The sequence below is a fragment of the Corylus avellana genome, chromosome 9 (assembly GCF_965113065.1).
Source record: "Corylus avellana chromosome 9, dhCorAvel1.hap1.2, whole genome shotgun sequence".
Taxonomy (NCBI): domain Eukaryota; kingdom Viridiplantae; phylum Streptophyta; class Magnoliopsida; order Fagales; family Betulaceae; genus Corylus; species Corylus avellana.
Window position 1 is genome coordinate 13,922,733 of NC_142498.1, and position 13,593 is coordinate 13,936,325.

The window sequence follows — 13,593 nt, forward strand, 5'->3', positions numbered from 1 at the left end:
GTGAAAGAGTCTACCAAAGGGTCGGTAAGGAGATGCACTCCATGAAGATGGTCAGGTTGGTGACGAGCTAGGAGCTTGTTGCTTTTACAGAGTCTAGAGATTCTCAAGGGTTGTGAGTATTTTCTATAGTCTGTAAATTGAATCTTCATATAATGATTTCCCTGGTTTGGCTATCCCGGAGTGATTTTTACCTTTGATTGGTTCAAAGGGTTTTCCATTTCGTCAACAAATTTGTGTTGTGTTTTGTGATGATTTTATAATTCCGCTGTGCAAGTATAAATTACTTGATGGCTTAAATTTGAATTGATTATTTGGTGATTAGAGGTAGAACACGATCCTCGTATTTTTTCATCTCTGATACCATGTCAAGCTTTGCAACGACCCCAATGGAAAATCAATTAATTGGTAATTTACCCCATGGTTCATCTCCCAGCCCTATCCCTCGTGAGACAAGACTCAGAGATCCTAACCTCTCATATATGAGAGAATTTAATGGAAGACTTTGTTACTCTAGGGAAAAGGAAAGCAATAACTAAAATAACCACAAGTTCATACATCAGAGTAATCATAATACCTCATGATATAAATAAGTCATCAAATGTATCGGTCAACAAACCATCATCAAATAAAGGTTACAAACCATAATCATTGTTTGGAAATAAAAAAATAGAACAGATTAACGCCTAATCTTAAGCAAAGCTAGCATAATTACTATCTCAATCATCTCAGCACATGAGGTTCCTCCACCATCCCGCATAGTCTTCAACCACACTGGATCCATGTCTTCAAAAACAACTCTAATCGAATCCTGAGCAACTACTCAAGTCCGGTCTACAGGCATCCTCCTCTATGCTAGCTAAATTGTACAATTTATATATAATGGCAAGTGAAAAATAAAAGGGTTAAGTCCAAGGATTTAGTGAGAGTTAATGCATGTAATACCCATGCCGTTTTAGTAATGAACTTCGTTTGCTAAAGGATGCAACATTTTTGGTATGATAGTTATCCATGGATGCAATATAGATATAATACATGCTTATAATCATCTATAATAGTGATAGTTCAACAATATGGTTTACCCGAGATATTACCCATTCTTAGCAGGGTTGACAATGTCCCGAGGGACATGTAATACAATGCTGGTGCCTTGACCATTGTACGCTACCACCCATAACACTAGCAGCCCGATCGAGTCCGACCTCGGGTGGCCCACGCTACTAATGATGTATAACCTGTAGTGACTGCATGTTGTGCCAAATACTACCTAAATTAATAGATAATAATTGGTATGTGTTAACTCGCAAGTGCACAAGATCAAAATAGTAGTATAGTGCAGCAAGTATGAGATCGTTCCCACGGAGATTGTTGATTTCACTTCGAATTGATTAAAATATCAACTTTGTCACGAAATTGATATTAATCTATTGAAAGGAAATAAAGATAAATAAAAGGTAGGGCTTTGAATTCCACCACTAATCATGCTCAAATAATATAACAATAGGCCAATGTTCTAATCATATTATGAATACCTAATGTTTGCCAACCTAAAGGTATGGGTGTCTACTCCTCAAGCTATTAATTTTCCTAAGCCACGAATTAGGCATGGGTGTCTACTCTAATTCTTTTATTTCTTATAGGATTTAGCATGGGTATCTACTAAGCTATTCTTTAAGAAAGTATAAATCTGTGAAAATCGACAAACACATGAGGCCTAGGGCATGGATGTCTACTCCCGGTTCCCCATGTTGATTAACTCAAGAACCCGTGGCGATGTTCTTTTGTTACTCTATTAAGCCCAGGACTCGATCATCCAAATTGACTTAAATAACTAATCCATACCACATGCATATTATGGCCAATCACACATATATGAGGAATTCAATAAAACATGAATTAATTAAGTTAAGCATCAGAATATAATTATCACAAAGGCACCAATATTGAAATATTAAATAAACATAATTAGGGCTTCACTCTAGCCCTACTAAGTAGTTTAGTTACACATAATTAAAATAAAACTAAAAAGAAAAGGGTAAGAAAGAACCAAAATGTCTCCTTGAAGTAGCCTCTAATTCCTCTCCTAAGAGTTGTCTGAAGATGGTCCTTTAAATTGTGAGGCTTAAAGGTCTATTTATAGGCTTTAGGAACACTCTAGAAACCCTAAAAATCGTAGCTTTCGCGTTCTAGTTCGCCTAGGGTTTTGAAGGGGTGAAAAAGAGCACTTTCCGGAATAGGGCGCTGCTGCCTCGCTCTTCACACACGGGTGCGCTCATTCGCGGCCTGTGTGCTTGATCGTAGGTCTGCGATCTATTGTGTGTCTTCTGTGCTCGATCGTAGATGCGATTGATGCTACTTCTTGTGCGCACAAGCGCAAGCCTACGCTCGTTTCTTGACATCTCTCTGGTAGTGCGCTGGAGCGCAGGTCTCCTGCGATCGATCGTACTATCAAAACCTTTAGCTTTTCCTAAATTTGCTGTTTATGCCCCAGACTTCCAGAAATGCTTCATTTTCTTCGAAAAACCTATAAAATAAAGAAAATACAAAAAGGAAATAAAATTGCACAAACTAACAAGACTAAGGAATTAACAAATATACATTAAGGGGCTAAAATATGGATATTTTAGCACTTATCACCGCACGTTAAGGCTGTGTCGGTCACGAAACAACTATTGGATCTAAAGCCCATATAATGATAGACCCATTTGACCATAGAGTAAACATGTATAGTAAGCCCATGGCCGTTATCCCGCTTATACCAGTGTACATGTCATATGATGCAATTTTTCTTATCTGTATTTTACATATATGCTTTTACAAGTCCCACTTTCGTTAATATGTTAAGTACAACATTTTCACAAATACTAGAGTTCAAGTGCAGCAGAAAATATATTTTGTGAGAGTTGCAAATATGCATGTTTTGGTACACAAAATAGACACGTGCAATGTGGGAAAATAAATGGCGAGCATTATATAAGTTAAAACTTACCTAGGTTGATCAAGTTCTTTGTGTAATCCTCCAAACGGTCAAGGTTCTCTAAATCTGTGAAAAACCTTCTATTAGTCCTAAGTCTAACTAACACAAACCTAAGACATGAAAATAGGAATGGTAGAACGTCGGGCCAAGATGACGTTCCATGGAACATCCTTGGGCGAGTGCTCTGCCCTTAGGGGTGAGCAATCGGCCAGAGAGGTTCAGGTAGAACCTCATTTGGTCCAACATGATCCCGAGCCTTCTAATGGTCTCTTATGCTACGGAGAGGTTTTCTAGCACGATTCTAAGCAAAACAACGTCTCCAAATAACAAGATTAAACTAAACAAAAAAGAACGACTAAACAAGATCATAGCTTACAACTCCTAGGTATTAGCACTAAGCCACTAAAGCAATAAGTAAACTAACAACCTAACAAAACCTCAATGAAAAAGGTAGACATTAGCTCAAGTATGTTCCTCCAAGAAGCACCTTTTCCAACCAAAGAACTCACTCAACCACACAAACACTCACAAAACAAAAAATACAGAGTTTTCCTAACCACTTGAGGTGAAAATGGGGTTTAGAGGCATAAGCGGACGGGTTTAAATAGAGGGAGAGCAGTTGAGGGTGTTGTTGGTGGAATCCAAAAAGTGGTGAGTGCTTGTGTACTATTTATAACTTTTGTCTGGCATAGCATAAATGATAAGTGCTAAAATATTCATATTTTTAGCCCTTAACTTGCATGTTTTAATCCTTTGGTTTTGATTAATTAGGTCATTTTAATTCATTTTTGTGTTTTTCATACTTTTGTGGGCTTTTGGAAGAAAATGAAGTAAATCTGGAAGATTTGGGCTCAAAGAGAGAATTTTGGAAAAGTTGGAGTTTCTGGTAGTGTAATCGATCGCAGGTGACTTGTGATCGATCGCACTTGTGATCGATCGCACACGGGTTGCAATCGATCGCACCTGTGAGCTGGAGAATTCAAGAAGCTGCGACCAGACTCCCTTTCCTTCCATATTAGGGTTTTCCAACTCCTAATTGTAATAGGATTAAAACCCTACGAAATTCCTAGGTTTACTAGTTTGTCAAGGACTTTTAAAGCCTATAAATAGACCTCTAAACCTCAAGAATAACGATCCTAGCAACATCCTTGGAAGAGGCACAACTTTGGGGAGAGGAATTGGAGGCTTCCTTTCGGTTCTTTCTTTCCCTCTTCTTTTTAGTTTTATTTTCATTATGTGTAACTAACTCTTAAGGAGAGCTAGATTGAAGCCCTAATTATGTTTATTTAATATTCCAATATTGACGCCTTTGTGATGATCATGTTGTGATATTTAACTTGATTAATTCCTGTTTTCATAAATTCCTCATATGTATGTGATTGGCCATTATATGCATGTGGTATGGACTAGTTAGTTAAATCAATTTGGATGACCGAGTCCTGGGTTTAATAAAAGTAACAAAATAATCCACACGGCGGTTCTTGGGTTAATCAACATGGGGAACCGGGAGTATACACCCATACCCTGGGCCTCATGTATTTGTCGATTTTCACAGAATATATGCTTCCCTAAAGAACAACTTAGTTTACACCCATGCTAAATCCTTTAGGAAAGAAAAGAGTTAGAGTATACACCCATGCCTAACTCGTTGCTTAGGGAAAGCTATAGCTTAAAGAGTATACACCCATGCCCTTAGGTTGACAAACACTAGATATACATAACATGATCAAAACATTGGCATATTGACATATTATCTAAATATAATTAGTGGTGGATAGCAAAGCCCTACCTTTAGCTTTTTCATTTATCTTTATTATCTTTTTATTTCTTTTTCAAAATATCAATTCAGTGACAAATTGATATTTTTAATTAATTCTAAACAAAATCACAATCTCCGTGGGTTCGACCTCGTACTTGCTACACTATACTGTTGTTTTGATCTTGTGCACTTGCGAGTTAAAACGTACTAAATATTATCTATTAATTTAGGTAGTATTTGGCACAACAAGTTTTTGGCGCCGTTGCCGAGGATTGTTTGATTTTGTTTGAAATTATTTTCCTTAGTTTGTTCTTGTTTTAAATTTTTTTGTTTTTATAGTTTTTTCCGCAGTTCCTGTTTTGCCTCTGGAGGTGCGATCGATCGCCCAACCAGGGCGATCGAGCGCACTCACAGTGCGATCGATCGCACATCCAGAGAGCAGCATAGTTACTGCACTAATTATAGATCTGATTTTTTTCTTTTATTTCATGCAGGGTCATTCGAGTCTGCATATTTGTAAGTTTTTATTTCCCTTTTAATTTTAACTTCTTTTATTTTAAATTTCACTTATGTGGGGAAGCATTCCGACACCATATGGACCATGTTCTTTATGCCACGACCCTTATCACCATGTTAGAGAATGTCCTTTAATAAGACAAATTCCTAACAATTTTTTTTGGCATAAGAACACATCGATCTCTAGACCGGGGAACGACAACTATCTTGATTCCTGCAACCCAACCTGGAGCCAACAGTCAAATTTCCCGTGGCAAGCTCAAGCTCCTAGAAATCATTCATATTCCTCTCATTCAAATCCACCACTACAAGATCAGCTGGCTGCCATGCAGAAGGCATTCCTTATGCTTATAAACGACATGATTGCTCAGAACATCTCTCCCAATCAGCCAGCCACCCAATTCCAGGTATGTGCCACATGTTCTCATTTTGTTCATTCTATTGAAACGTGTCCTTTGTATTTATCTACAAATCAGGAGCAAGAGTCAAGGCTGAATAGACTGAAGGGTATGATACACACCCTGGTGACTTCTCAACAACAGTTCATGACTTCTCAACAACAGTTCATGACCTCACAACAGCAATTCACGGCTGATCAAAAACAATTCAATACAAAGACTGACCAAGCCATTCAAAGACTGGAAGTACAAGTGGAAAAATTGGCCAGGGAACTGAGGGCATCTCCCATCAATTGGCGTCAACAATACCAAGAAGAAGAGTGTCAAAGTCAGTTGATGGAAAATCCCAATGGACAATACATGGAGGAAGAGTGTGCCTACTATCATGAGCAAGCTATCTCATTGAGGAGTGAAGAGGTGGCTGAAAATCAAGTGGAAGAGGGGAAAGAGGAGCAAACCGAAGATCCACAAAAGCCACATCAGGAAAAAGAAGAGAGCACTAAGACTTTTTCACCATTAGCTCTTATTCTTGAACAACCAAGAGGCCAAGAGAGAAGTCTGTTAGAGCTACCATATGGGCAATTTAAGGACATCAAGATAGAAAAGCTCCCTGAGTTTTCTTCTTACTTTATTCCAGTCCATGATTCCCCACCGGATGAGCAACTGTTTGAGAAAACTCAGAGTGGTCCTCCTCGATCTATAGACACTTGGAAGTACTTTGCAACAGAAAAGATTCATTCCCTTTGGTGCAAGAGACGAAAAGATTGGTGCTTCAAATTTAAAGTGCCACAGTCTAGCTGAAGACGTTAAACTTAGAGCTCATGGGAGGCACCCTATAGTATATCCTTTTTATTTTGTTGTTTATTTTATTTTGTTTTATTTCTATTTTGTTTTTGTTTTCCTTTGTGTTTTTTTTTTTTTTACTTTAGTGTTTTAGCGTTTCAAGTTTTTTTTGTCATGTTTTCACATTCTGTTACTGCGATCGATCGCAACTTGCGTGCGATCGAGCGCAGGTCTCCATTTGTGGTTTCATTGCATTCTGTCAGTGTGATCGCACGCACCATGTGTGCATCCAAGCGTACCTCACCCACACATGCACTCCACTGCGCAAGTGCAATCGAGCGCACCATGCGTGCGATCTAGCGCACTTGGGCAGCATCCCATAGTTATCTTGTTATTTTGTTTTGTTTCTTTTTACTTGTTGTGTGTTTTCTTATTTTACAAGGACAAGTGTGCTTCGATTCAAGTTTGGAGGTGTGCTATGAGCCATGCTTTCCAATACTATGTCGTCCATCTCTCGGGTACATTCTTTCCTTTACTTAGACACATTGGGGACAATGTCTCATTTAAGTTTGGGGGTATGGGCACAAATGTTTACACATACTTTGTCCTAATTTCATGTTATTTGTTTTGTGTGTTGTTCGTTTATTTGAAAAAAAAATTATGCATGTTCATGTTTGCTCTAAAATTTTAAGTTGATCTAAAAAGAATTGTGATTTGAATTCATCAGTGAGCTTAAAATTTTGAACACATGATCTGATGAGTGAATCTGTTAGTTTGGTTACTTGTTGAGGACAGTTGAAAAATCACATGTTTGATCTGAGCACTCAAGCACATTAGCACATAATTTGTGAGGAATGACATGAGGTCTAATATGTGTGTTTCTGCATCTTGGATGAAATTGGATGACTTATTAAATGACACTATGGCATATATAGTGATGAAAAAAAAAAAGAAAAAAAAAAAAGAATACGTAAATGATCATTGATGGCTTTTCACTGAGTAACTGGACCTCTTGCCTCAAAGCATTGAGTGTTCACGTCAAAAGGTGAAAAATTTGGATTTGATCAATGTCATGGTTAGTTGGTTTTGTAGCCTTTTTGACTCGAGTTAATAGATCCTTAGGGGTGTCTTTACACCTAATGCCCTAAAACCATCTGGTTTGGGAGTCATTGACTTAACACTCGCTACAAGGATCAAATAGAAAGCTTAAGGGAACCAACATTGCACAACCTGACCAAAAAAAAAAAAAAAAAAAAAAAAAAAAAAGAAAAAGAAATATGCCAGTGTGTCATTCTAATAGGAATTTCAGTGAATTATGAGATAAGGAGACATTGCATATTGGAAAGATTTGGAAGTCTCATAATTTTGTACTAGTTCACTGTATACAAATTTCAAACTTATGATGATTTAGCATGTCCTTTGTAAGTAATTGCACTTTGAGATTCCAATTCATTGTGAAGATGGAATTCATCTTTTTAAGGTTGCTTATGAATGAAAACCGTGATCTTGAAGTGATGCTTTAATTTTTGGAATAACATGAACTCTTGCATGATGTTTGTGGGTAACATTTCTAGAAAACCCTCACGAGACTCCACTCGTCCACTAGGAAATTCCTAGGGGTTTAAAAGGCTTGTTGCATACGCTAAATGCAATCGTACATCCCACGAAAGATGGATTTATCTTTTGTTTTCTGTTTTTCCATTCCTGTTTTTAGCTTTGTATTGCTAAGGGACTAGCAATATGTGAGTTTGGGGGTGTGATAAGTGCTAAAATATTAATATTTTTATCCCTTAACTTGCATGTTTTAATCCTTTGGTTTTGGTTAATTAGGTCATTTTAATTCCTTTTTGTGTTTTTCATACTTTTGTAGGCTTTTGGAAGAAAATGAAGTAAATCTGAAAATTTTGGGCTCAAAGAGAGAATTTTGGAAAAGTTGGAGTTTCTGGTAGTGTGATCAATCGTACTTGCGATCGATCGCACACGGGTTGCGATCGATCGCACCTGTGCACTGGAGAATTCAAGAAGCTGCGGACAGACTCCCTTTCCTTCCATATTAGGGTTTTTCAACTCCCAATTGTAATAGGATTAAAACCCTACGAAATTCCTAGGTTTACTAGTTTTTCAAGGACTTTTAAAGCCTATAAATAGGCCTCTAAACCTCAAGAATAAGGATCCTTGGAACATCCTTGGAAGAGGCACAACTTTGGGGAGGGGAATTGGAGGCTTCTTTTCGGTTCTTTCTTTCCCATTTCTTTTTAGTTTTATTTTCATTATGTGTAACTAACTCTTAAGGAGAGCTAGATTGAAGCCCTAATTATGTTTATTTAATATTTCAATATTGGCGCCTTTGTGATGATCATGTTGTGATATTTAACTTGATTAATTCCTATTTTCATGAATTCCTCATATGTATGTGACTGGTCATTATATGCATGTGGTATGGACTAGTTAGTTAAATCAATTTCGATAACCGAGTCATGGGATTAATAAAAGTAACAAAAGAATCCACACCGCGGTTCTTGGGTTAATCAACATGGGGAACCGGGAGTATACACCCATGCCCTAGGCCTCATGTGTTTGTCGATTTCCACAGAATATATGCTTCCCTAAAGAACAAGTTAGTATACACTCATGCTAAATCCTTTAGGAAAGAAAAGAGTTAGAGTATACACCCATGCCTAACTCGTTGCTTAGATAAATTTATAGCTTAAGGAGTATACACCCATGCCCTTAGGTTAACAAACATTAGATATACATAACATGGTCAAAACATCGACATATTAACATATTATCTAAATATAATGAGTAGTGGATAGCAAAGCCCTACCTTTTGCTTTTTTCATTTATCTTTATTATCTTTTTATTTCTTTTTCAAAATATCAATTCAGTGACAAATTGATATTTTTAATTAATTCTAAACAAAATCACAATCTCTGTGGGTTCGACTTCGTATTTGTTGCACTATACAATTGTTTTGATCTTGTGCACTTGCGAGTTAAAACGTACTAAATATTATCTATTAATTTAGGTAGTATTTGGCACAACAATAAAATCTTTGAAAAAGTGTGAATGCTCCGGTGGTCCATGGTCGAGCGCTCGTGTACTATTTAACCAGGGGTTTTTGAGTTGCAGGTGACATGCGTGGGTAAAAACCAATGGTCAACATAAAGTCAAAGAACGCTTGGCTTGGTCCCCCTTCGAGCGCTCGTGTACAGTTGTCAGGCGAGCGCTCGTGTGGTCCCCCATGCGAGCGATCGTGCACTGTAGCTCAAAGACTCAAAATTAAAAAAATACCCCTCCAAGTGCCTTTAGTGACCCACAGTCCAATTAACCTTGTAACTAAGCTATCTTATGCCTAATTAATTATTTTGGATCACTAGAAGCTTTGTAACAAAGGAATGCAAGAAGAAGGAAGAAGAAGACGAACAAAGGAATGCAAAGAAGAAAGAAAGAAGGTTGAACGAGTTGAGAGAGGAGTAGATAATGAATTTTTATATTCTTTGTATAATCAACCTTGATTACAATAATGAATCAATAGTGTTTATATACTCTGCTACATTGATAACAAAATCTAAGAACTAATCAAACTGAGCTAAAACAAATTAGCCAATTTAACTACAACTGAAAAAGGTTAGTTAGTACTTTTATATACACGTGCAACTGAGTACATTATGAAGGTTGACTACAACTGAGTACATTATGAAAGTAATGTGCAACTGAGTACATTATGGAAGTAATGTACAACTGAGTACATTATGAAGGTTAACTACAACTGAGTACATTATGAAAGTAATGTGCAACTGAGTACATTATGAAGGTTAACTACAACTGAGTTGTCTGATACCCAATTAAATTTCTAGAGAATATGAAAGTAACGTGCCATCTAACACCAAAAAGATACTAGCACGCGCCATTATTGCACTAGCAGACGGAGTACAAAGCCGTCATATCAACTTCAGAAGACGGATAACTATCCACTACCGGACTTCATTTCCAATAAGCATCTCATTATTAAATTGTTTAAAAAAAGGCAACCGTTAGCACACTTATCAGCACAATAAATTTTTATGGTTGATGCTTTAAATTGACCAATGCAACTCTTCATGAAGCTGCATAGCACAATGAATGAACCAACAACGATCTAGGCCTCAGAAAGGAAATAAAAAACTTGGCATGCACCCTTACTAGAATTTCCATCGATTGACTTCTGCACCAAATCACTTAAGGTAATTGAGGGGGCAGTTGGTATACATAGTCACCACAGGACCCATAAGGTGCACATGTAGAGAACTCACCTACTCCTTAGAACTTCTATTGGCAGACTCATAGCTAAGTCGGCCAAGGGAATTAGGGGGCTCTTGATATACCCAACCACTGAAAGGACCATAAGTGATGTATACTCCGAGGCCCCTCAATCTCGATTACATCTAAACCACCTAGCGCCGAAGAACCATTGAGGCTCGCCTCCTATAAAGCTTGTCGACCCGTATCAAGGATATTAAGCCCAAGGGGCCAAGGAGAAGCTTATTAGCATGGCCCGAAGACCTACCTTGTTCCAAGACCAAAGTACTCCTATACCACAACGCTAGGCCAAATAAGCACTTGACCACACAAGGAAGCCTCTATTACATCTCAAACCAATGTTGCTAACAAACCGCCAACGTTGATTCAAATCAGCTAGGATAAGACAAGCCTCAGAGATGCATACTTCAAGGCTACTGAATCCAAGGAATTTGACAGCCAACAAGATCCTAAAATCAAGGATACTCACAGCTGTACAATAGAACCACATGCTAAGAGGAAATCACGGTTGACAAGCATCCATCACACATCAGACTTCTCTTCTACCAAGGCTACTTGAACCTACGTGTTTACAGTAGATTAGTTTTGTATATTGTTATCTTGTAAGCTAGTTGTAGGTCATGTGACTCTCAAGTCACATGATAGTTGAGAGTTATGTTTCTGTACGAACATTTTATAAATAGTGCTCCAAGCATATCTGCCATGTAAGGCAATTACAACAAATCCCTTTGTCTTCATTATATTGTATCAGAGCACTTAAAAGGATTAACATCCATCTCTATTCCTTCTTCTTTTTCTTCCTATCCCACCCATATGTCTACCATCTCTCAAACGTCAACCACCACTCACTCCTCACCTGCTCCCTCACTTCCCCCGTCACTCACCAACACCCACCACTCCTTCAATCTTAAACTTACTCGTGAAAATTATACGTTGTGGAGTACCTTGATTGTTCCTTACTTGGAAGGACAATCCCTCTTTGGCTATGTCACTGGTGACACAATCTGCCCACCTCGGTTTCTTCCTTCCAGGAGCACCACTTAATCCTCTTCCCCAACACTTAATCCGGATTTTTCCACATGGTACCAATAGGACAAGCTTATTCTTAGCTTGTTGCTATCCACCCTCGCAGAAAGTGTTCTCACTCATGGTATTGGACTCAAAACCTCCCGAGAGGTATGGCTTACCATGGAGCGTATGTTTGCCGCCCAGTCCTAAGCCTGCATCAAGCAATCGCGCTTTCAGCTTGCCACTTTAAAGAAGGGAGCTTCTTCCATCTCTGACTACTTTCAAAAGGCTCAAACCCTTGCTCACACCATTGCAGCCATTGATACCCCTCTCAAACACTCTGAGCTAGTCTCATATGTACTCACTGGCCTTGGATCCGACTATGATCCCCTTATCACCTCTATTACCACCCGCATTGATCCAGTTTCCCTTGAGGATCTCTATGGTCACTTATTCACCCATGAACAACGTCTTGCGCATGCCAACTCTACAGGTGATTTAGCAGTCTCTAGTGTTAACATTGCTCACCGAAGCAACCTCCCTACTAGCCGTTCTCCAAGTCAGTTCACTCCTTTCCTACATTTTGGTCGTCGATGTGGGAGAAGGGACTGTGGCCGTGGCTCTTTCCATCAGCATTCCTCCACCATGCCCACATGTCAAGTTTGCCTTAAACCAGGTCATACAGCTGCCAAATGCTACCACCGTTTTGATCACTCCTAGCAAGTTGACCTAGCCACCCCTTCAGCTTACTTCACTGCTCCTACTGGGTTTTCTTCTGACTTGACTTGGTATCCAGATACTGGGTCTACAAATCATCTCACCCATGATTTGTCCAACCTCACCATTCGAGCTGATGAATATCATGGTACTGATCAAATTCAAGTTGGTAATGGCAAGGTTTGAACATTCTTAACACTAGCTTTGCTTCTTTACACACTCCTAATCATGTCTTTAATTTGCCTAATCTTCTTCATGTTCCACACATTCAAAAAAATCTTATATCTATTCGTCAATTTACTTGTGACAATCACGTTTTTATTGAATTTCATCCCTTTTTTTTGTGTGTCAAGGATCTACACACGGGGACCTTGCTTCTCAAAGGGCCGAGTAAGGGAGGCCTTTACTCCTAGTCCTCCTCTTCCTCATTGAGTAGTTCCCCTTCTGCCTTCGTGGGAGAACGAGTCTCTCTAAGTCAATGGCATCATTGCCTTGGTCATCCAGCTTCTCCTATGGTTCAGCGCATTTTGTCTAGGACTGGCCTCCCTATTGTTTCCACTAAGAAGTCTTTTGTATGCTCTGCCTATCAGCAAAGAAAGTTGCACAAGTTGCATTTTGGTTTAACTTCCTCTATCTCCAAGAATCCTCTGGATCTCTTGTTTCTTGATGTATGGGGCCCTGCCCCTGTTTTAAATAAAGATACTTCATTTTGTGTAGTTGATGAATTTGCCAAATATATTTGGATCTTTCCTATGACATGCATATCTAATGTCACCGCCATTTTTGCTAATTTTAAACGTCTTGTTAAATTTTTTGTCTCACTTTCCATTAAGGCTCTCCAAACTGATCTTGGAGGGGAATTTATTCCTCTCCAACGTTTTCTCGCGTCTCATGGAATTTCCTATCGACAAACCTGTCGTCACACTCACCATTAAAATTGTAGCATTGAAAGACGTTATCATCACCTTGTCAATATTGGGCTTGCTTTACTCACCCACTCCAACGTTCCTTTGCACATTGGGATGATGCTTTTGAAACAACTTGCTATTTAATTAATCGCCTACCCACTGTCTCTCGTCCCAAATCTCCATTTGTGCTTCTTTTTCACAAAATTCCTGATGACAAATTTTTTAAAA

General features: G+C 38.5%; 1 long non-coding RNA gene across 1 annotated transcript; it reads left to right on the forward strand.

The window, feature by feature from the left end:
• Positions 1-11,525: 11,525 nt before the first annotated feature.
• LOC132190262 (uncharacterized) lies at positions 11,526-13,178 on the forward strand. The gene is made up of 2 exons (XR_009441107.2): positions 11,526-12,637; positions 12,811-13,178. It is a non-coding gene; the product is annotated as an uncharacterized LOC132190262 (long non-coding RNA).
• Positions 13,179-13,593: the final 415 nt, after the last annotated feature.